At 42.7% G+C, this 21,276-nt stretch overlaps 1 protein-coding gene across 3 annotated transcripts in view; it reads right to left on the bottom strand.

Moving 5' to 3' along the window:
* PHF21B (PHD finger protein 21B) overlaps positions 1 to 21,276 on the bottom strand; it is a 171,575-nt gene that overhangs the window by 63,529 nt on the left and 86,770 nt on the right. The window lies entirely within an intron of this gene.

The raw sequence follows: 21,276 nt of genomic DNA, 5'->3' as shown, positions 1-21,276 counted from the left end.
GAGAGAAGGAGAGAGAGAGAGAGGCGCCATCGTCACCGGGACGAGGAAGAGCCGGGACCCTACCGCCCGCCCGGCGGTGTCTGACGGCGGCTGCCGCAGCGGAGGGAGAAGGGGAGGCCGGGCCAGGGCTTGTGGAGCGGAGTCCTCCGGCTGAGCTCCTCCTGGCCTCGCCCCAAGCGCCGCCCGAGCCCTTTCTTGCCTCCCCTTAAACTCTCCTTCTTCACAGCTCTGCTTTCAGGTTGCTCCAGAGTGGTTCCTCTCGTTTGTAACACCAACACACTTGTTACCATCTAGGTACGGTATCTCCTCTCAGAACTGTATTTGAGATTTGTACAGCCACTGTGAAGCTGCCGGCTGGTGTCCGGTACTGCTGCCATCTGGTACTTAATCCTGCAAAGACTTCTGCCCGTGTTTAACTTTATTCACTGCGTGGTCCTGAGTTGGCTTTAGTGAAATTGCATCTACTGTGTAACCTTCCAGGAAGGTTCCCACATTTCTAGGTCTGCTGCTGTACTAGCAAAGCCATTAAGAGTCTTCTTGTCAACTTGATTAAAATACCGCATATATATGTATGTGTGTGTGTATAAACACACAAGTGTGGTTAGTTCTTTTAAGAACGAAGACTGAAAACTGTTCTGGGTATAAGCAGAAGCTGTGTAGTACGAAACAGATGTTTAAGGAAATACCTATCTTCTTACCTTTAAAACTGCTATATACTTTGAAGCTGTAAGCCTTACTGGTCAAATATGTTTGCTCTAGGGACTGTAGGTTTTGTGTTTGTATGAAATTGAAAGCATGCATTTTATTAGAGATAGCTGCTTCGTTTTTATATAAAGAAACGTTTTTTTTTCAATACATCAACATTATTCTAGTAACTGTGACTTCATATAAATTGTTTTAAGCTTTGTTTGTTTTTGTTGCATGTTTTTTTTTCTCCTAACAGTCATCTCAAGAAACCAATGGCAATGCTTTCCATATACTATGCTACTGTGTGTCATAGATCTTTTAAAGAAGAAGGGAGAATCTTTACTCTCAGCACAAAAATACATGCACTGTTAGTTTAAAAGTATTTTAGTGAAAGCCAAACAGCTCAAGTGCATTTAATGTGTGTGCAGAAAGTTGCTTATGACAAAATTCTGTAAAACTTGCATTTATCTGTTCCATTGGTGCTCCTTGCACTATCTCAGTGTCCTGGTAGTATGTTGTTCCAGATGCAAAACTACTGCACTGCAGGACAACTGAACACTGCCTCTTCTCAACTCTACTGAAAACATCCTTGCACAGTGCCTTACAGCATAGTACAAAGCTTTCAGGTTAAGATTTCAGCTTTGTTGTTATGTCTTTGTTTTGATTTATGTCATGTGAACATCGCTAAAAGCTTACAGACTGCATGAAAACACTGTACTCTGTTACAGGGATGTAAATCCATTACTTAGAGGCCAGTGGAGTTAGTCCAGGAGTGAAATCCTAGCTCTGTTGCAGTCAACCAGAGTTTTACTGCTGACACCAGTAGCCCTGTGACTTCTTTTTCGTGCAGCTAAGATCATTCTCTGTCCCTAAGGAGCCCACGTATAATTAAAATATATTTTAAATGTTTGTCCCCCAAAAAGCAAACATATAGGTTACTAAATGAATGAACAACTTATGACAAATATTTGGTCTTACTGCACTGGTTGCATATTTTCACTTAAATAAAACTTTTAATATGTAATCTCCTAATGGCATTAATACAGCTTTACCTTTTTTTCCTCAGGCAATAGAAAACATCAAAGCAAACAAAACTCCAAGATCCCAAAAGATACACAATATGTGGCAGCTCAGTGGTACAGGCAAGTAAATAAGTAGGAGTAAGTTATTACTTTCCTGACAGAATTTAATAGACAGTAATTGCTTTTTATCTTGTTCCAAAGGAGGAAAACATCCTGAGAAGTACAAAAGCAGAAATTCTGCAAACAAACAAAAAAAATCACTACTCGAACAACCATCTATTTTCTGCCATTCTCCCTACGTACATTAACTATGAGTTAGTTTTGTGACTCTTTGCACATGATGTGTGTTAGCGTTTTGCCAATTAACTGACAAAAATGCCTATATGTATGTGTGGAACAAAAAAAAATTGAAGTAAGGGCTACTGCTTGCTTCAAAGTCTAATTTGAGATAAACATTAAACGCTCAACGTTGACCGTTCACCTCCTAGTGAAAAGCTTATATTTTGATTTTGGTTTTGGACCTTTTGAAAGAAAATACAAAAAATACAAGAATTCTGTCCCTGGGTTTGAAAGGACCAATCTGCCCATGCCAGCTACTTCCACAGGGATCAATGCTATGCAAATTTTATTTAAATAACTGCAAATTTTAGAAACAGAATATGAAAGCATACAAAACAGATCAGGTGTTCCAGATTAGCTTCCAAAAAGGAAGTTACAGAAACTGCCTGGGGAAACAGAGATATGGAATCTCTTCTGTGTCTCAGTTAATAATTTTCTGAAAACGTACCTACCAAAACTTCAAAAATGTCCCCCTTAATCAGATTATGCTAGTAAGAGAAGAGAGAGAATGCCCTTTTTCTTTGTAATGATCACTTTTACTTATCATAGAATCATAGAATGGCCCAGGTTGAAAATGACCTTAAAGATCATCTAGTTTCTACCCCCCTGCTCTGGGCAGGGTTGCCAACCCCTAGAGCAGGCTGCCCAGAGCCACATCCAGCCTGGCCTTGAATGCCTTCAGGGATGGGGCATCCACAACCTCTTTGGACAACCTGTTCCAGTGCCTCACCACCCTCTGAGTGAAAAGCTTTCTCCAAATTTCTAACCTAAATCTCCCCTGTCTTAGTTTAAAATCATTCCCTCTTGTCCTATCACTATTGTCCTATCACTATCAACACATATAAACAGGCGTTTCCCCTCCTGTTTATATGCTCCCTTCAAGTACTGGAAGGTCGCAATGAGGTCTCCCTGGAGCCTTCTCCAAGCTAAACAAGTCCACTTCCCTCAACCTTTCTTCATAGGGGAGGTGCTCCAGCCCTCTGATCATCTTAGTGGCCCTACTCTGGACCCGTTCCAAGAGCTCCACGTCCTTCTTGTGCTGGGGACCCCAGGCCTGCACACAGTATTCCAGGTGGGGTCTCACAAGAGCAGAGTAGAGGGGGACAATCACCTCCCTCTCCCTGCTGGCCACCCCTTTTTTGATGCAGCCCAGGACATAGCTGGCCTTCTGGGCTGCAAGTGCACACTGCTGGCTCATGTCCAGCTTCTTGTCCATCAGGACCCCCAAGTCCTTCTCCGCAGGGCTGCTCTCAAGTTCTTCTTCTCCCAGTCTATATAAATACCTGGGACTGCCCCAGCCCAAGTGCAACACCTTGCACTTGGCCTTGTTGAAACTCATCAGGTTCTCATAGGCCCACTTCTCCAGGCTGTCCAGGTCCCTCTGGATGGCATCCCTTCCCTCTATTGTATCGACTGCACCGCTGAGCTTGGTGTCATCTGCAAACTTGCTGAGGGTGCACTTGATTCCATCATCTATGTCATTGATAAAGATGTTGAAGAGCACTGGTCCCAAGACCGACCCCTGAGGGACACCACTTGTGACCAGCCTCCACCCAGACACAGAACTGTTGACCACAACCCTTTGGCTGTGACCAGCCAACCAATTCTTCATCCACCTAACAGTCCATCCTTCAAATCCATACCTCTCCAATTTAGAGAAGAATGTGGTGAGGGACCATATCAAAGGCTTTGCTCAAGTCCAGGCAGATGATATCCATCACCCTTCCTTTGTCCACCGATGCCATCACTCCATCATAGAAGGCCACCAGATTGGTTAGGCAAGATCTGCCTTTGGTGAAGCCGTGCTGGCTGTCTCGGATCACTCACCTCTTTATCTCGTGCATGCCTTAACATGTCTTCCAAGAGGATCTGCTCCATGATCTTCCCAGGCACAGAGGTGAGGCTCACCAGCCTGTAGTTCCCCGGGTCTTCCTTTCTCCCTTTCTTAAAAATGGGAGTAATGTTTCCCTTTTTCCAGTCACCGGGGACTTCACCTGACAGCCATGATTTTTCAAATATGATGGAGAGTGGCTCGGCAACCACATCAGCCATCTCTCTCCGCACCCTGGGTTGTATACCATCTGGCCCCATGGACTTATACACATCCAATTTCCTTAGGCGATCCTGGACTTGTTCCACTGTCACAGTGGGTCGGAATCTGCTCCTCTCACCCCCTCCTCGAGGTTCAGGGTCCTGACAGACATAGGAAACTTGACCACCATTGAAGAGTGAGGCAAAGGACTGATTGAGTACCTCATCTTTTTCCATGTCTGAGGAAGCCAGTTCTCCCATCTCGTTTATCAGAGGGGGAACACTCTCCTTGGTCTGTCTCCTCCTGCCTATGTATCTGTAGAACCTCTTCTTGTTATTCTTCACACCCTTTGCCAAGTTCAGCTCCACCTGTGCCTTGGCTTTCCTGATCCCATCTCTACATATCCAGACGACACCCCTGTATTCCTCCCAGGCTACACAACCCTGCTTCCACTTCTTGTACATTTCCCTCTTTTCCCTCAGTTTAAGCTGCAGGTCCTTGCTCAGCCATACCAGTCGCCCACCTCCTTTGCTCGATTTCTTCTGCTGGGGGATGGAGAGCTCTGCGCTCTCAGAAGGGCGTCCTTAAAGAGCTGCCAGCTCTGTTCCACTCCTATGCCATTAAGGACAGTTTCCCAGTGGATCCCAGCCAGTAATTCCTTGAGCGGAATTTTGCTCTCCTGAAGTTCAGGGTCCTGACTCTGCTTTTTGCCAGACCCAAGATCACAAACTCCACCAGGGCATGCTCGCTACAGCCCAGGCAGCCTCCAATTTTAACCTCTCTAATGCTCTCTTCCACATTGGTGAGCACCAGGTCTAGTAAGGCTTCACCTTGGGTCGGTCTGTCTATTACCTGGACCAGAAAGTTATCCTCAACAGACTCCAGGAATCTCCTGGGTTGCCTGGAATCCGCTGTGCCACTACCCCAGCAGATATGTGTGTGGTTGAAATCCCCCATCAGGACAAGAACTTGTGAGCATGACAGTTCTTGCAGCTGAAGCAAGAAGACCTCATCAACAGACTCCCCCTGATCAGGTGGCCTGTAGCAGACCCCAACCACTAGATGTCCTTTACCAGACCAATCCTTGATTTTCACCCACAAGCTCTCAACCTGGTCATGGCTGTTTCTCAGGCACAGCTCTTCACAATCTATCCACTTCCTGACGTAGAGGGCAACTCCTACTCCCCTCCTTCCTTGCCTATCCCTTCTGAACAGTTTGTAGCCATCAACAACCACACTCCAGTCATGGGAATCATCCCACCAGTTTACCATGATAGCAACTACATCATAGTTCCCTACTGGTGGCCTCCAGCTCCTCCTGTTTGTTACCCATACTGCATGCACTAGTGTAAATGCACCTCAGCTGGGCAACCTTTTGGGAGGGAGAAGCCCTAATACCCTCTTGACCATACTCAAGTGTTTCCATAGTTACCAACCTTTCACCAACCCTTGTGTCCTTCCTGCAAAATATGTCGTCCTCACCCTTCACCAAGACACAAGACTGGGAGGTCTTGCTAGCACATTCCTCACCCACAAGAACTGGCATGTTACATTCAGGCTCCTTTATAGTGTTCCCAGTTCCACCCCCACCCCCCTTCATACCTAGTTTAAAGCTCTATCAATGAACCCTGCCAACTCCCATCCTAAAACCCCTTTCTGCTGGAGGATAAAGCTATTCCTGTCTGTTGTCAGCAGGCCTGGTCTCAAGTAAATCGACCCAAGGTCAAAAAACCAAAACCCTGCCGGTGACACCAGGCTCGGACCCGATTATTAACCCGCTGGCTCATCATGTCCAGTCCCTCCTTATTTCCTATAACTGGAGGGATAGAGGAGAACATGACTTGTGCTCCTGAACCCTTGAGCAGTCTCCCCGAGGCTCTGAAGTCCTTCTTCATAGCCCTTAGAGGAGCTCCTCCTACTTCATCGCTGCCTACTTGAAACAACAAAAGAGGGTAATAGTCCAAGGGCCATATTAGTGAAGGAAGTTTCTTCCTTACATCTTTAACCCAGGACCCTGGGAGGCAGCAGACCTCCCTGTGTAGTGGGTCTGGTCTGCATATTGGGCCCTGCGCTCCCTTCAGCAGTGAGTCACCAATGACAATGACCCATCCTTTTACTGAGGAGGTTTTATACCCCCATACTTCATACACCCATGAGGGCATTGAAGGCATCAAAGTGCTGGCAGACACAAAGATTATGATATGAGAGGTTAAAAAAATCCTCAACAAAACCTACATCTGCTGTATTCTATTTCTGCCAGCTTAATTAAAAGAATAGTCTTGGTTTTTAAAGAGAGATAAAATCTGCATTTTGAGAATCAGGCAGCATAACATATTCTCTGATACTTTTGGAATGATGAATAAGAAACTAAATATGCCTTGGACACTGCAGTGGAAAACATGCTGATATAATGGAAGAGCCGAAAGAAAGAAAGAGAAAGAAAGAAAGAGAAAGAAAGAAAGAGAAAGAAAGAAAGAGAAAGAAAGAAAGAGAAAGAAAGAAAGAGAAAGAAAGAAAGAGAAAGAAAGAAAGAGAGGAAGAGAGGAAGAAACTATTGGCTCTAAATGCTGGAAAGCAGGTCGCTGTTTCTTATCCACAGCGTAACAGTCCTCACAATACACCAATTTTGAAGCAGCGCCTTTTCAATAGTAACATAACTTTCATTTTCACTGCAGGATGCCACAGGCAAACTGGAGTTTGAAATATGTATGCCAGTCACATGCAAACACACCACAATGTGCTTGAAAGCTGCCGCTTGTTTATGATTTCCTATCTTGTATGTGGCACGGTCTCAACTATTCAAAGCAGAGCTAATATTTTTTCCATATGTGTCAAAATAGCCTTGGCCTTTCTATTTCTTTTCCCACGTAAGTCCCCTCCCCTCCTTTCCTCTGCAGGCTTACAGGTGAGAAGTCAGCTTCTGCCTCTCCCATCACAAAATGGAGACCTTTCTGCTCAGGGGATAAAGAAATGCAAAAAGCTGTGGGAGAGAGGGACTGAAGACACTTGTGCTGGTGTGATACCCACCCTGAGCAGCACAATACACACTTGCACATGCTATAGCTGGGCTCCACGCAGGCAGCACCACTGCTTCCAGCATGAGATTGCAGTTTCTTCATTTTTCCTCTGCTGCAGTTTCTATCGCTTCTTCAAATATGTACCAAGCTGATGTCAACTTCACTTTGCACATACATCTCAAATAAGAAGAATCTGGTCACGTTCTTCAATGGGGGAATACCCTGTTATTGGCTACTCTTCCCCACAGCAGGGATTTAAAACAGTTGCGTGCCTCCCAACAAACCCTCATGTTTTCCTAGTAAAATATGAGACGTTCAAAAAGGACCTAAAATGCACTGTCCATCACATTTATATTTTAACACCTATGCTGGAGATAGAGACTTCAGTCCATTAATCTTTCGAGAATGATACTCTCCTGACAAAGCAGTTTCTCTGTGAAAATTTAGAATTGTTTTCACAGCAAGATCGGTTCTTTTCCTTAGCAGCCCCGTGGCTGAGAGAAAATATCTAGCATAACCCCAAGAGTTTATTTAGCTTGCAGAAGAACAGCAATCTACTTTCAAACCAAAATGACGGCTTATCAACTAATAATCTAACATTTGTCACTAATCTAAAGCCCTGCATGGAAAACAACTGAACAGACTCCTCCAGCAAGGCAGGCCATGATCTCTGTTAATTTACTCAATTGTCACAATAAAAGTTACTTGAACAATGGAATATTTAATATTCTGAGAGTGACAACACACAAATGAATTGCAGACAGGCCACCAGCCATGACACCCATGGTATGGTGTCTTAGGATTTTGTTGCAGTCCTATGAATTTCCATGAGCTTATCATACATGTCCAAGCTGCTGCTTACATGCACCCCTTGATGCTGCCTCATCTGGGTTTTAGTTCACTGCCTGACTACCTAACTTCGAACGCTGAAGCAGAAATGAGCAGATTTTAGGCTGAGTGTGCATATGCACACGTATGTGGGTACCGAAAGGAGCCTGGGGGATGTTCACGGAGGAGCAGGGCCCCGTGGTCTGTGTTTTGTCTCTGGGCTCCCACAGAAAAATGTTCCCCATTGCATACAGCCCTGAGCAAGAGGTTGCCTGTGCCCAATGAGAGGACAACACAGTGTGCTTCTGTGCAACCAAGACTGGGGACACTTGAGTGGAAAAGTTTCACAGGCACTGTTTGTGAAACACAGTATTTCGATGTAACACTGCTCAAGTGGTGCAGCTGGGGAGGGGGGGAAGGAGAAGAAGAAGGAGGAGAAGAAGGAGAAGTAGAAGGAGGGGGAGGAGGAGGAGGAGGAGGAGAAGGAGGAGCATTTTTAAGGAAGCCCAGGGTAGTTCCTCCCGCCAGTTTCCTCCCCATAAATGACCCATCAGAAAATATTTTTAATGAAGCCTTCCTTGTCTTCCTCCTCCTCCTTCTCCTCAGCCTGGTGCTATGTGGAGTGGTGCGAAGCCCCCATGGCTGCTCCTCTGCCATCACCTAAGAAAGCCCATTCAAAAAAATTTTTAAAAAGCTATAGATGAGGAAGTAGTGACTTGACGACTATGTGGAACTTGTGTGTTACTTTTGGGCAGGGGGATTCCAAAAACTACCTGAGGCAGGTGAGTCACTCATACTCATTGGCAGCACTGCGCTGCATGGGGACTGACTTTTGGGCAAGCAGTGCTGAGTGGAACACGGGCAGGGAGGTTTACATGTGCTGAAGTACAATCACAGCATTGTTGTTTTAAAGCTTCTTTTGTCTGTTGTTTTCTTCTCTTTTTTTCTTTCTCTTTCTTTCCTTTTTTTTTTTTTGGACAACTCACTGCCTGGCTGCCATCAGAAGTAAGAATGTATTCATTTTTCTCTATCAGATCCCAGTTAATTAGCCATTGCTGCAGCAGGCGCAAGGAATTAAATTCAAAGTGAAACTCATTCTAATCAAAACTGCAGCAAACTGGGGATTTTGTTTGACTTTAACCTGAAAGTCAGTTATTGTACCACTGATGCACATACCACATTACCAGCTGAGTGCTTTCAGCATCCCTCTATCAGTGTGAAATATTTAATCGGCGCAAGGATCCAATCAGCGCAGCAGAGGGGAATCCAGTGTGTGCATTAATTTACTTTCAGTTGAAAAGCAGTAAAGCAGGTCAGAAACATATAACCTTCTCCCTTCCCCCCTCCTCCTTCCCCTCCCAAACAAATGCACAGCACATCACAAGAGTTTTGGCGGCGGGGGAGGGAATGAAAGCCACTCAAGATGAATTCAGATTGGAGAGTCAGACGATAAATTACTCGGTCCTGCCAAAGAACGACAAGTGCTGCTGGGAACATAAGAGGGGAACAGCCCCCTCCCCGACATACCCACCAAAATCCCCTCGCAAATTAATTACATTGGGTAATTGTTTTTTAATCTTTGACTCTTTCTAAGCTAAAAAGATGGCTGAATGATCACCCCTTCTGTGTATGACGTTAATTAGAAAGAAAGCAAATGCCAGGAAATAATGAATCAGTTTTTCTATTAAGGTGCAATGGCTCTGGGTTTTCTGACCAGGCATGTTCTCCAGGAATAGCTTCCATTAATATTATTAGTATTAAAAACCTGTTTTAGAAGCATTACCAAGCTCTTCTACACATCAGCAATTCTATATATTGTAGAAGTATATTGCAGCTAAACAAAAAGCTAAACTTTTCCCACCACCAAATCTCCCACCTATTCTCTGAAGACCAGCAGGGTGCTTATCTCCATGAAACCCAACGAGACTATTGATATGCGATTTTCTTTCACAAGGGACCATTCACAAAGTAAACGTGGCGTGAACAAGACTTGCACGCCCTCACCAACCGAACTGCCGTGCAGAAACGCGACAACAGGCAACAACTGAAGTTGCACAAAAAAGCTCACCCTGGTTCACCAGGCTGATGTCGCCAAAACTCTGGGGGTGGCTGCTCTCCCGGGCAGGGCAGGAATGAAGAATTAGCAGATTTATGTTAAGGGAGAAACTTCAAGAGCAGTAAATACCCTAATAATGGAAACAGTGGGCTTATAAAAGCACATACTCACTCAAGTGCAATTATCCTTTAATTTCTGAAGCCATTAAACAGCTTGCTGACAAAAAGAAAAAAAAAAAACAAAAAACAACACGTGTTTTCAACTGTATAGCTAACTGGCAATCCACTCGTCAAAGCTCTGAATTATCCGCTTAGTGACTTGTAAACAACACTTTTTAACTAACAACGAGTAGGGGAGAAAGAGGATGATATTTAACGAGAAAAGTCAGATTCATATGGTGGAACATTCTGGAAGTGCCTGTGTGTCTTGAAGGAGATGAGGAGGGGGAGCTGGATTTTTTTTTTAATAACCTCACAAATAATCCTCCTCCTTTCTCTCTCTCAAACCATGTCAATGATCAAGGAAATGAGAACAAGGCACTTGATTCACAGCTGACTCTCTCTTCTTGTTACATCAGATCAAGAAGGAGCAGTGTAACAGGGGGGCTGATTTCTGCAGGGGAAACAAATCTACAAGCTGGCATTTTGTCTCCTACTCCTATTAATTAGCCCACTTTTCTGTCAGGAAAAGAGCTTTTAAAACTTGCAACGGAGTTACCTATATACACGTGTGCCCGCTCATGTACACATATATAGAAAATTTAATATTATGCACGTGGGATAAACCTCTCCTGAAAAATCCTCAAGGAAAGAGTGGCTTGTTTCAGATTTTATTTGATGGATGGATCTCCATTCTTTCCCTTAATCCCAATAAAAACTGCACAGTACACTGCTAATAGTGAGATACAGCCCCTCCTAACCCCCCCGTTAATGACAGCCTTTGGATGTGCTTCATTGTGTTTGGGATCGGGTCCACAGGAGCGAGGCTGCAGCTCGGCCTACAGAGGTATGAAATGCTAATTTTAAATCCAAACTTACAACAAAGAAAAACTTGGGCTTGATCTCACTTTGAATAAACCAGAAAGCATGCAGGCATCCCCTTGGCAGGTCACAGGGGGATTTAAATGGCTCCCTGCTGTGTAACATGGGTTCTCCCCTAGCCCCAAAGCTGGAATCCTACTTGCCATTAGCAGCTCAAAATTCACATCCCTTTGCTGTTGCCAACTCAAGTTTCCCATGATTTGCCATGTCCCATGCATTCAAGAAGACTGCATTCTTCTGGCATATCTAATGATAGAGAAGAAAAGAGAAGAGAAGAAAAGAGAAGAGAAGAAAACAAAAAAGGAAAGAAAAGGGAAAGGGAAAGGGAAGGGAAGGGAAGGGAAGGGAAGGAAAGGAAAGGAAAGGAAAGGAAAGGAAAGGAAAGGAAAGGAAAGGAAAGGAAAGAGAAAAGAAAAAAAGAAAAGAAAAGAAAAGAAAAGAAAAGAAAAGAAAAGAAAAGAAAAGAAAAGAAAAGAAAAGAAAAAAGGGAAGGGAAGGGAAGAGAAGAGAAGAGAAGAGAAGAGAAGAGAAGAGAAGAGAAGAGAAGACAAACACACGCACACAAAAACAAGTCTCCCCAAACATACACACAAAAACCAAAACCCGAGTGTACACCATATAAACACTAATGTGCTTCTAATTTAAGTTTTGAAAAAACAAAGGCAGAGTGATTAAAGGCCAGGAGCATGCAGTTCAGCATATGGAGCCACAGTAAGTGCCCTAGAACAAGTTGAATGTTCCCGTTGTGTGAAAGAATCATTCATTACAGCTACAAGATATAGTGCGGCCATTTGCATTTTTAGAGGGGCATCTTGCCATTTTTAGATAAATCATGGGATCCAGACCCTTTTAAATAGCATCAAAGCCCACATTTCTTGATATCCTACCTCCCTTTGTTTTGGTACTCTACTTCACTCTTTTCTTTTCCTCTGTATGAATGTCATTAAACTTTGCATCCTAGTATGTCTCCAGACCCATATGTGAACTCAGGGGCTTCTAGTTTTTGCTTAAACATATGTGTGACTTCCTATGATCAAGCAAAGCAAAAAGAGATGCAACTGCATGCAATCAGAAAAAAGTAAACAATAAATTCGAGTAATTTATTATATCCAGTTCAAAATCTGCTTCCTCCAGATTCACACACCCTCCCTGCATCCTCCTTCCCCCACCTCCCTACCCCAGACATAGTAATTATTTCTTTGATTCCTCTCTCTTCACCCCATCTTAAAATTAAATTTGCAAACGCACATTTTCCTTGGTGTGGCAGAAAGAACTGGCAATACTATTAACTAAGCTAAATCCTTTTTTCCTTTTTTTTCTTTTTTTTCCTTTTTCTTTTTCCCAGATAATACAGAAGCCTCCTGAAATGAACAAATGTAACTGTGAACAGATACAGACTTCTCATGGGATCAAACCATTAGTTCCTAGGTATACATATAAAGAAGAAAGAAGTTAAATGGTTGCATTTCCCCCAAAGGAAAGCAGAGCATCACTTGTGAAGTATTCCCATCAGAAATTCTAGATAAGTTACAAAGAAAAATAAAATCCCTGCCTCCTCTCCAGAACTTGTATAGAAATTTCCCCAGGACTTCTGCGTATGCACATTTCATCCCGACAAGCATGAGCTTTTAGTATTAATTGCATTACTCAGGAGTTACTGTTTTCCAGTGGCAGGCATATTTGCATGTTGCTCATGAAACTGCTCGGAGCAATCTTTTAATTTTCCAACACCCCAAAGTATAGCTTTAGTGAAAGTAAACAAAGCGCGCCCACAAAAAAGCCCAAACTGAGTGCCTCCATTTAGGTGCATCAACCCAAACCCAGGCACTTGTGCCCACACGGAGAGCTGCCAGCTGGCACTGAAGCAAAGTGAGTGTTGGTATGTGGCTGAAGTTGAGCTCAAGATTTTGGTGCAAAACCTGAAGTTCAGAGGACAGGGGAGGAGGACAGCATTATGAACAGTTTTTTTGGAAAGCACGGGGACTAACAGAGCTGTCATTCCCACCAGTTTTCCTATTAGTACCCCTTGCTAATGAAGAGCCCATATGGCCTGGCAGCACATCGAGCAGTATCCTTCCCCTCTAGCCTCCAGCTGGACCTGCGTCTATTTCTGGTTAAGCATAACAGAACTGAAATCTAATTGGAGGCATCCCCTGAGATTTAGATAAATCCTTTTGCCTCAGCTTCCCCACTTGATACTATGTCATTCTTGCAAAGATGCTGTGGAAATTAACTGGCTAGCATCTATTAAATACTGTCTGTTCGTTACTAAAAGCAAATTAAGTCATATGATCTCATTTTAATCCAACTGGATAATGGCTGCCATATCAAAGGTAGTGCAGTATCACACTGTATATCTAATCTTGTCTACTGATATCTTCTAATGTCCACCCAAGGAATCCTCATGGAGATGAAGTTGAGACCTCACAGGTCCAAGTATTTTTCTGTGTCTCTGTGTGTAGGCCTGGCCACATGCTGAACTAAGGGAAAGGCACAAAGTTCATTGTCTTTTCCTTTCCACAAGGTGCACAAAAAGCAATCAGTGGATCCAGAAATGCAGCAAAGCCCAGCACTAGAGATGACAAATATGCAACTGATAACTAGTAACAAGAGGTGCTACAAGTCTGAGGAAGAAGGTGGTCAAGGAAGCTGGAAAGAATGGAAGGAGACGTACAGGGACCATGTTACTCACAGTAGAGCTCTCTGAGCTCAGACTGTCAATGAACAAAAAAGGTTAAAGTGGCAAGTCTGAGAGATTTTCCCCCTGCACTGTAAGATAAAATAACTTACTATTAATTATTATGTGGAATGCGAATGATGGGAATTGTGCCAGGTGCTTTGCAGGTGTAAATTGGAAGGATGAGTTGACAATGGACTTCCACTGTCAAGACTTCCTACTTCCTGATACACCTTAATAAATATACAGAGGATGACAGCCTTTCTCTGTCCTTTCCCAGGATCTCTGAGCACCCTGACATCATTCATTGAAACCCCTTTGACCCAAGTAAACCTCTTCAGAGGTAGCAGCTCAAAGTACATCCATGGAAAGAAGCTGCAGGAGTTAAAACTGGGGGCAGAGAGACATGGTCACTTGACATAACAAGTCAAAGTCAGAAATTGAACCTTTAAGTCACAAACCCAAAACTTTGGTCATCCAGACAGTGCCCTCACTCCATCCTTCCTTCATATTTGCTTTAGTTGCACCACTTCATTTGTCATGTGTTTGTTTTTTTTTTTTAAAAAAAAAAACAAGGTAATTTTCAACACCTGGACAAATGGCTATCACCTGATCAAATATACCCCCTTACAGAAGTAGAGGGTACTGGAAATCAGGAACTCCAAGCTCTCTCTCATGTACCCAGACCACTGTACAATTCACCATTTTTTAAATGGGGAACATACAATGATCTAGCTCCTCTAGCGACATGGATGTTTTAGACAGATTTAAAAAACAAAACAAAACAAAAATTATTTCTCCCTTAATCCCCGCACTCTGACAAAGAATGCTGTGAAAGTACATACATGTGAAAAATCAAAAGCAAACTTTTACAGTTTGGGAACCACAAATAATACCACTTGCCTAGATACAGATAACTGATCAGTCATAATAAGAGGGGGATGCAGCATATAACATTTTTCAAGAGGGGGATGCAGCATATAACATTTTTCTTTTAATGAAACTTCAGAGAATGCATAAAAAAACCAAAAACACTATTTAGAACAACTGAATTGTACAAATATATTAGCAGATGTAGGAAATATTGGGCAAATTTAAGAAACAAGGCAATGATATGCTTTCACTCTAACTTAATGGAAATTCAAATGGTAAGATAAGGGAAAGAAAAGTATACGGAAGCAGTGTTGGCAAAGAATATTAAAAAGAGACAAAGGATCTGCTAATGAAGGACTGTGTAGATCCTAAAATGAAACTAAGACTCTTCACAACCATTATTCCAGAGGCCAAAGAGAGAGTAACGAGCAATAAATAATGCAGATCATGCCAATGGCAGTAAATAAAATGGAATTTAGAGGAGAGAATGAGAAAGAACAGACTGGGCCCACTTCAAAACACCAATAGGAAATGAACACAATGGATAAGGAGAAAGCAAGGACACACTATACAGTAACTCTGCATTTACCTCCACAAATAAAGACAGAGATGATTACATAGCACATAGATAAAACAGAAATTATCTGGAAAATGTAGATGCTAGTCTGCAGTGGTGACTATCCGAACTAGTTTTTAAACTACTCTCATAAACAGAGACAGGAGAAAGACAGACATTTTGTATGTTGATTTTTTGCTGTGATAGTGGAAAGCACTTAGATACTTCAACCACAAGGGCTATATAGGGAGCTACACAGAGTGACACGGATCTGTGTGTATACTTAGAAAGGATTCAAGGGCACAAAAGAAAGGCAAGAAGAGAATAAGAGAAGCTTTAGCAAACTTTTTCACACCTTTGTTATATTTAAGGATACAAATAAACAATGCCCTCTTGGCCTTATTTCCCATTGTGTGCTACGGAGTGCAAAACATCATAGCCACTTATTACAGACTCTACCTCAATCAGTCACTCAGATCCTTTGCCTGGAACATTTATCATAGCTGATAGCTTTTCTTCTGATAAAGGCTATTGTGCAAAGAAGCTGAACACAAAAAAATCACAGGATGGCCAGTAAAAGATCTCATGCTCTGCTCTCTAGTTCTGCAGTGCCACCACTTGTCTTCTTCTGGAAGAGTGGAGCATGTTACATCTTGTCAGAGTAGAAGGCAATGATTAGGACATGCCGTGGAGTACTGTGGCACGTTTGTCATGCAGCCTCTAGAGATACAAGTTCAAATATAGGTCAGACCATAAGTGGGAAATAAAAAGGTAGGCCTTGTTGTAGTTCCCGTGCTCCAAAATCGTCTTGGGTGTAACCCTCCCTCCTGGGACAAGATTAGCCGGCAGTTGTATGAATTGCAAAGATGTGATGTAGAAAAAGAGTGGGGCAAATAAGGTACAAAATGAAGCTTTGCTCATTCCACTGTATTCCAGCCGAGCAAGAGGTGAGGATATTAACAATACTCAACGTGGTAGAAGTACTTCTCTGCGCAGCTTCTCTATTGATACTGTGACTGCATCCAGCCCTGCATTATTTTATTCCTGCTTTCACCTCTGCTTTTATTCCTTTATTTTCAGAACTAAACCATCTAAGGGAACTGTGGAAAAATAAAATAAAGCCCTATAATGATGACCTTCTCCAGGAGGTAAGGGGAATGGGCTGTGTTTTACCCAACACTGTACTCCAATATAGACCGGCAGTGCTTCCAAAGAAAGCCATCTCCTGGTTTCTTCATCCTCCTCCTGTGCTGCCCCCTCTATGTGACTGCATCAGCGTTCAGCTAGCTGTGCAAAAGAGCAGGAGCTCCTACTAATTAAAGCTAGTCTGGCAAAGAAATAATGTAAGTTTTAACTCAGACCAGTTACCCACCTCAGCTAACACCCTGGCTGCAGGAACAACAGGGCCAGCACCACAGGAGGAGGCAGACCCAAGCAGGAGGGAAAAGCACTCTTTCAGAAAGAGGGCTGGTGTGACGTTTGGGCAGCTACGGGCATTGGTGACCTCACAACTGACTGTGACTGAAACTGGAAAATATAAAAGAAGGGATTAAAGAATGAAAGAAAGAAACAGAGCACACAGAATTGCTCATTAAGACAATGCATCTTGGCTAAAGGTACCAAGTAAAAAGCCACAGTGCCTTTCACCACAAGGCCAACAAGTTGCTTCCAGCAGTAATCAACGCTCACTTTCTTCAGCTGGGTGTTCAGCAGCCTGTGTGGAAACAGTCCAGTTTCCAGCTGACAGCTGCCTACAACATAACCAGTAATAATAAGCAGACTCAGCAGAGAGGCTAAGGACTGCATGGACACAGAGAGTAAATTACCCTCTCAACCCTTAGAGGATTATAGGTCTCTGTCAAGTCGTTCAGATTTAAAATTTGACCTGTCTTAAAGCATTTATAGCTTGCTAGGGAATACATTCCATATCCTCAACAGCCATTTCAAAGAAAATAAATCTCTTGATTATAAAAATATATTTAATAATTCTACTAACAATTTCTTTCTACAAACAACTTTTACCAAAAAAGCTTATGTACTCCTAATTCACATTTCAGCTTAATATGTACTAACATCCCCATGTAGATAAGCCCTAACAAATACCACCCTGAGACTTATGCTGACATGAGGAATCAAAACCACAAGAACTAGAGCCATCAAAAAAACAACTCAACAGAAATGAGTAAAAAAATCATCCAAATGGAAAGGGAGAGAGCAGACAAGGAAAGACCTGTTTTCAAGAAATAGGACATCAAGTGAAAGATATTCAAACCTAAGAATTTTTGACAGTAGTCTTTCCAGGAACCAAAAGCAAGATATGCTGGCACAGCAGTGCTGTGCAAGGCTAAAAGGAAACACATTTGATTTTTTAACCAAAAGTTACAGGAAGAAGTACAGCTTCAGTGATGCTGTCTTAATGTGAAGGTGCACAAAGTGGCAAGAGACAAAGATTGCTGAATTCAGCAGTGGCTAATCCTATACAAGGGAAAAGCAATCTGTAAATGGAAACTTTTCCAAGCTGGAAAGAAAGTGAAGCTCCTATGTATTTTAGTGGTAAGCATGACTGAATCTCCTCCTATCTATTATTTCAGTATCATCCATTAACATCACTGTACTTAAGAGCTTATCAGCATTTCCTTTCAAAAACTCAACATGATACAAGTTTATTAGTTGATTGCTTATCTGGGGAGGGCATGGATGAACAAAAGATGGCACACGTTGGAACAGGGCACATACATTCATATTGGGCCAAGGAGATGGAAACAGTGCCTCAGAAGTTGTGATACCTACTCATCTTCATAGATGTACGTCTCTGCAGTTCCCTCTTCACTGATCATGATAACTGCAGATTCAACACTGCCACACCTCCAGCTCGGAGTTCTGTTGGACTACAGAGACAGAGGAAACTTCTGCTTTAGTTTATATGCTCACTGAGCTTTATTTTTCTCTCATTCAGTGGAGTAAAACCCATCAACTTCAGGAGAATTAGGCCTGGTTCATGAGAGCAGAAAGAAATCAAATTGAATGTATTTAAAGGCATATAAATACATGAACAATTCTACTCCTTTCTCTCCGGTCAATGTTTTATAAAGGGCAGGCGGACTAGCTCCATGAGGCTCCCTCCACTACCAATTGTGAGAACTAGCTTGAACATGTAGCAAAGCAGGAGGCTCCTCAATCATTTCAAAGGAAGCCCACAGCCCCACTGTGAGCTGAGACCCACGCTCCTTAGTGTGTATTAGACCCTGGGAACATCCTATTAGTGCCTTTCCATGGAAGGAGACAAGCACCTAAGGGGGCAAATCAGCCCACCTGATAGGTGACCTGATAGATTCTCCACTGACATTGGGCATGTGGGCTTTTACATTTATTATCCTTATTAGGTGCTGAAAGTTGGAGAATTCAAGACCCAAAACTAAATGGCATAATGTTCAGTCATGCAGACACAATGTTCTTTATCTTGGGGGTTGTGCTCATATAAAATTGGGATGCCTCAGTGGGGATTCAGCCTTAGGAAATCTGTGCCAAAAACATGAATCAGATGAAACCAAGAGAATTTATGTACTGACCTCAGGGACAGGTAATTTGGGTATGTACATTGCCTGTCTGGGTGTTCAGGACCCATGATGGTGCATAACGCATCTGCTGACACATAATCTCCTGCCACCTCCGATCTGGATCTGCTGTCACTAAGCTCCTGCAGCAATAATCTCCCCCCCACACAGATGGGCTGGTGACCAGCCAGCATTCCCCATGATGGGGACAAAATTGCCTCTGAGGCTTGGCACCCTTGCCTTCCCCCTGTCTGAGGCTGCCAGTTAGCTGTCTCTGCTTTAGGGCAAAATGGCTCCTCAGATGTGTTCCCTTTGGGACGCAGGCAACATGTATGTGCCTTTTGGCAAGGCTTGGCATGGAAGCCCTCCTAACTTGGAAAGTTCTGGCTTTCCTTGAGAAGCTGCAATGTAATATGGGAACGATTTTGGTTAGGAGGAAGGTTGACACCATCAAGGTTGCCCATGCTGAGCAATGAAGCTTGGGTGTGATCTTCTTGATAAGGATTTTTACGACTATGCAGGAGATGGAGCAAAAAGATCTGAACAAACTCAGTGTCCTGGCAAAGAGCACAAGAACAAGACATAATCATGCAAAAGTTGGCTCGTGGCAACATAAATCTGCTCGCACATCATCGTGACTAAACTATAATTAGATACCTCTTTTTTTTTTTTTTTAATTACATGTGATTCTTTCTAACAGCTGCTTATGTGAGAGTAGATTTCTTACCATTTTACGAAGTATTGTTAAACTGACTTCTTAACCCTTTTCATGTTGACGTAAGTAAAAATTCTCACAATACCTGTTTTCTTTCAGCTGACTGATAAAGAATGGGACAGATACTGTAAGGTTTGAGCCTGGTACAGTAAGAAAAGACAAGTGAGTTTTACTCTGCATTGCATTATATTACAATACCAAGAGGCATGTATCTGCTGGAGCACAAGCAGCCAGGAAAAATACATTTTTTCATGAGAAAGAAAAGTCTTTCAAGGGCAATAACAAACTTTTCACAGCAGTCTGCAGAAGAGGGAATGCTTTTAACTGTTGCCTGCCACCACATCTGACTTCCAAAACAAGAGACAACAGGAAGCTACAAGAACATTTTTGTTTTCTTTGGCTTCTCGCTGTGTTTCTCACTCTGAAAACATGTGGACAAGAGTGACTGGAGGTTTCACACCTTCATTAGCACCTTGAGAACGTGTTGTTTCTGAAAAGCAGTCACATTTACCTTGGAAACTGGCCCAAGCACTCCAAAACTGTTTCCATTTTTCCTGGAAATTTCGTCCAATGAAAGAGCATTTACAATGACTGCTAGAAGAAGCCTGACAGACGTGTAGAACATTACCTACATGCTCATTGTCCATCAGCGCCTCAAGCCATAGGATGTGAGAGAGGTTCTAACCCCAAAAGCCTTAACTAGATGTGTACAGGAATGCATGTCTTCCAGAAAACCTGTTGAAGGGACAGAAATTGTTGGTACAGGTGTACATCAAAACTCCTCTGGACCAACACTGGCTCCCATCTCACAGGCTATCTCATTCTGCTGGCTATCACACAGTGGTCTGGCATGACTATATGCACAGCAAAATGTGTAAGGAAGCTTTAGAACTATGTAACTACTTGATCACATAGCACCAACCAGAAAACCTAACTCTGAAATTCTTGCATGAAGCTTACAATTTCTTCCCAGAAGCCAATCCAAAAACAAAGTTAAACCTCAATTTAAGGATTTCAAGTAACAGCATCTACTGCTTTACTAGGTTAAGGACTTTCACTGTTAAAAAAAATCCTCATCTTATTTCAAGCTTTAGCTTCTAGCTACTTATGCCTTTTTTTCTCAGCTACATAGAAGAGCTGCCTGCTAACCCAGAAGTTCTTTTCCCAGAAGAGAGGGATGATGATTCCATTTTTCTTCATAAGAACACCCATACCCACAGAGGACACTGAAGTGGGGTAGAAGAAAAGGGGGCACTTTTGACTGTTTCAGCCTAGGTCTGGGCCAAATCAGCTCTTTGTACTCCTGGGAAATGAAATGCTTGCTCTACCAGTCCCGGAACCCAGTTCAATGCTAGGAAAAAAAATGAACAGGGAGGACGCACCAGCAAGTTGCCTTTGGAATATTGCACATGGATGCCAAGTTCTCTTGATTCAAGTCAGGAGATTTTCCCAGGAAATGGTTGCCTCACATAAAATTAACCCATTACATTAGCTAATGGTGTGTAAATAAAATCCATTTCAGTTACACTAAATCTATATTCAATGAACAGTTATTTGTAATAACTGAGTCAAAGGGAAGCTTGCCTGTGGCACTGTGTTAAAAACTTTCAGTAAGATGCATTGCTCTTTGGTAAAATAGCTTTTCAAACCCTTTTATCATTGAATTTGCTTTCAAACCTATGAATGTAATAATAATAACTAGGAGCAAATTAAAAGAATATAAGCACATCATCCAGGTACCTGTAACATGCATGATATGCAGACTTTGAAGATTTAACAACACACTTATGGACCAATGCTGGAATTAAATGAATTCCCATCCAGGCAAAGACCCTGTAGCAGTAGTAGTACAGCTGAAGGGAAGAAAACCCAACACATCC

This window comes from Cygnus atratus, chromosome 1 (genome assembly GCF_013377495.2).
Source record: "Cygnus atratus isolate AKBS03 ecotype Queensland, Australia chromosome 1, CAtr_DNAZoo_HiC_assembly, whole genome shotgun sequence".
NCBI lineage: Eukaryota > Metazoa > Chordata > Aves > Anseriformes > Anatidae > Cygnus > Cygnus atratus.
This window is presented reverse-complemented; position numbering and strand designations above follow the sequence as displayed.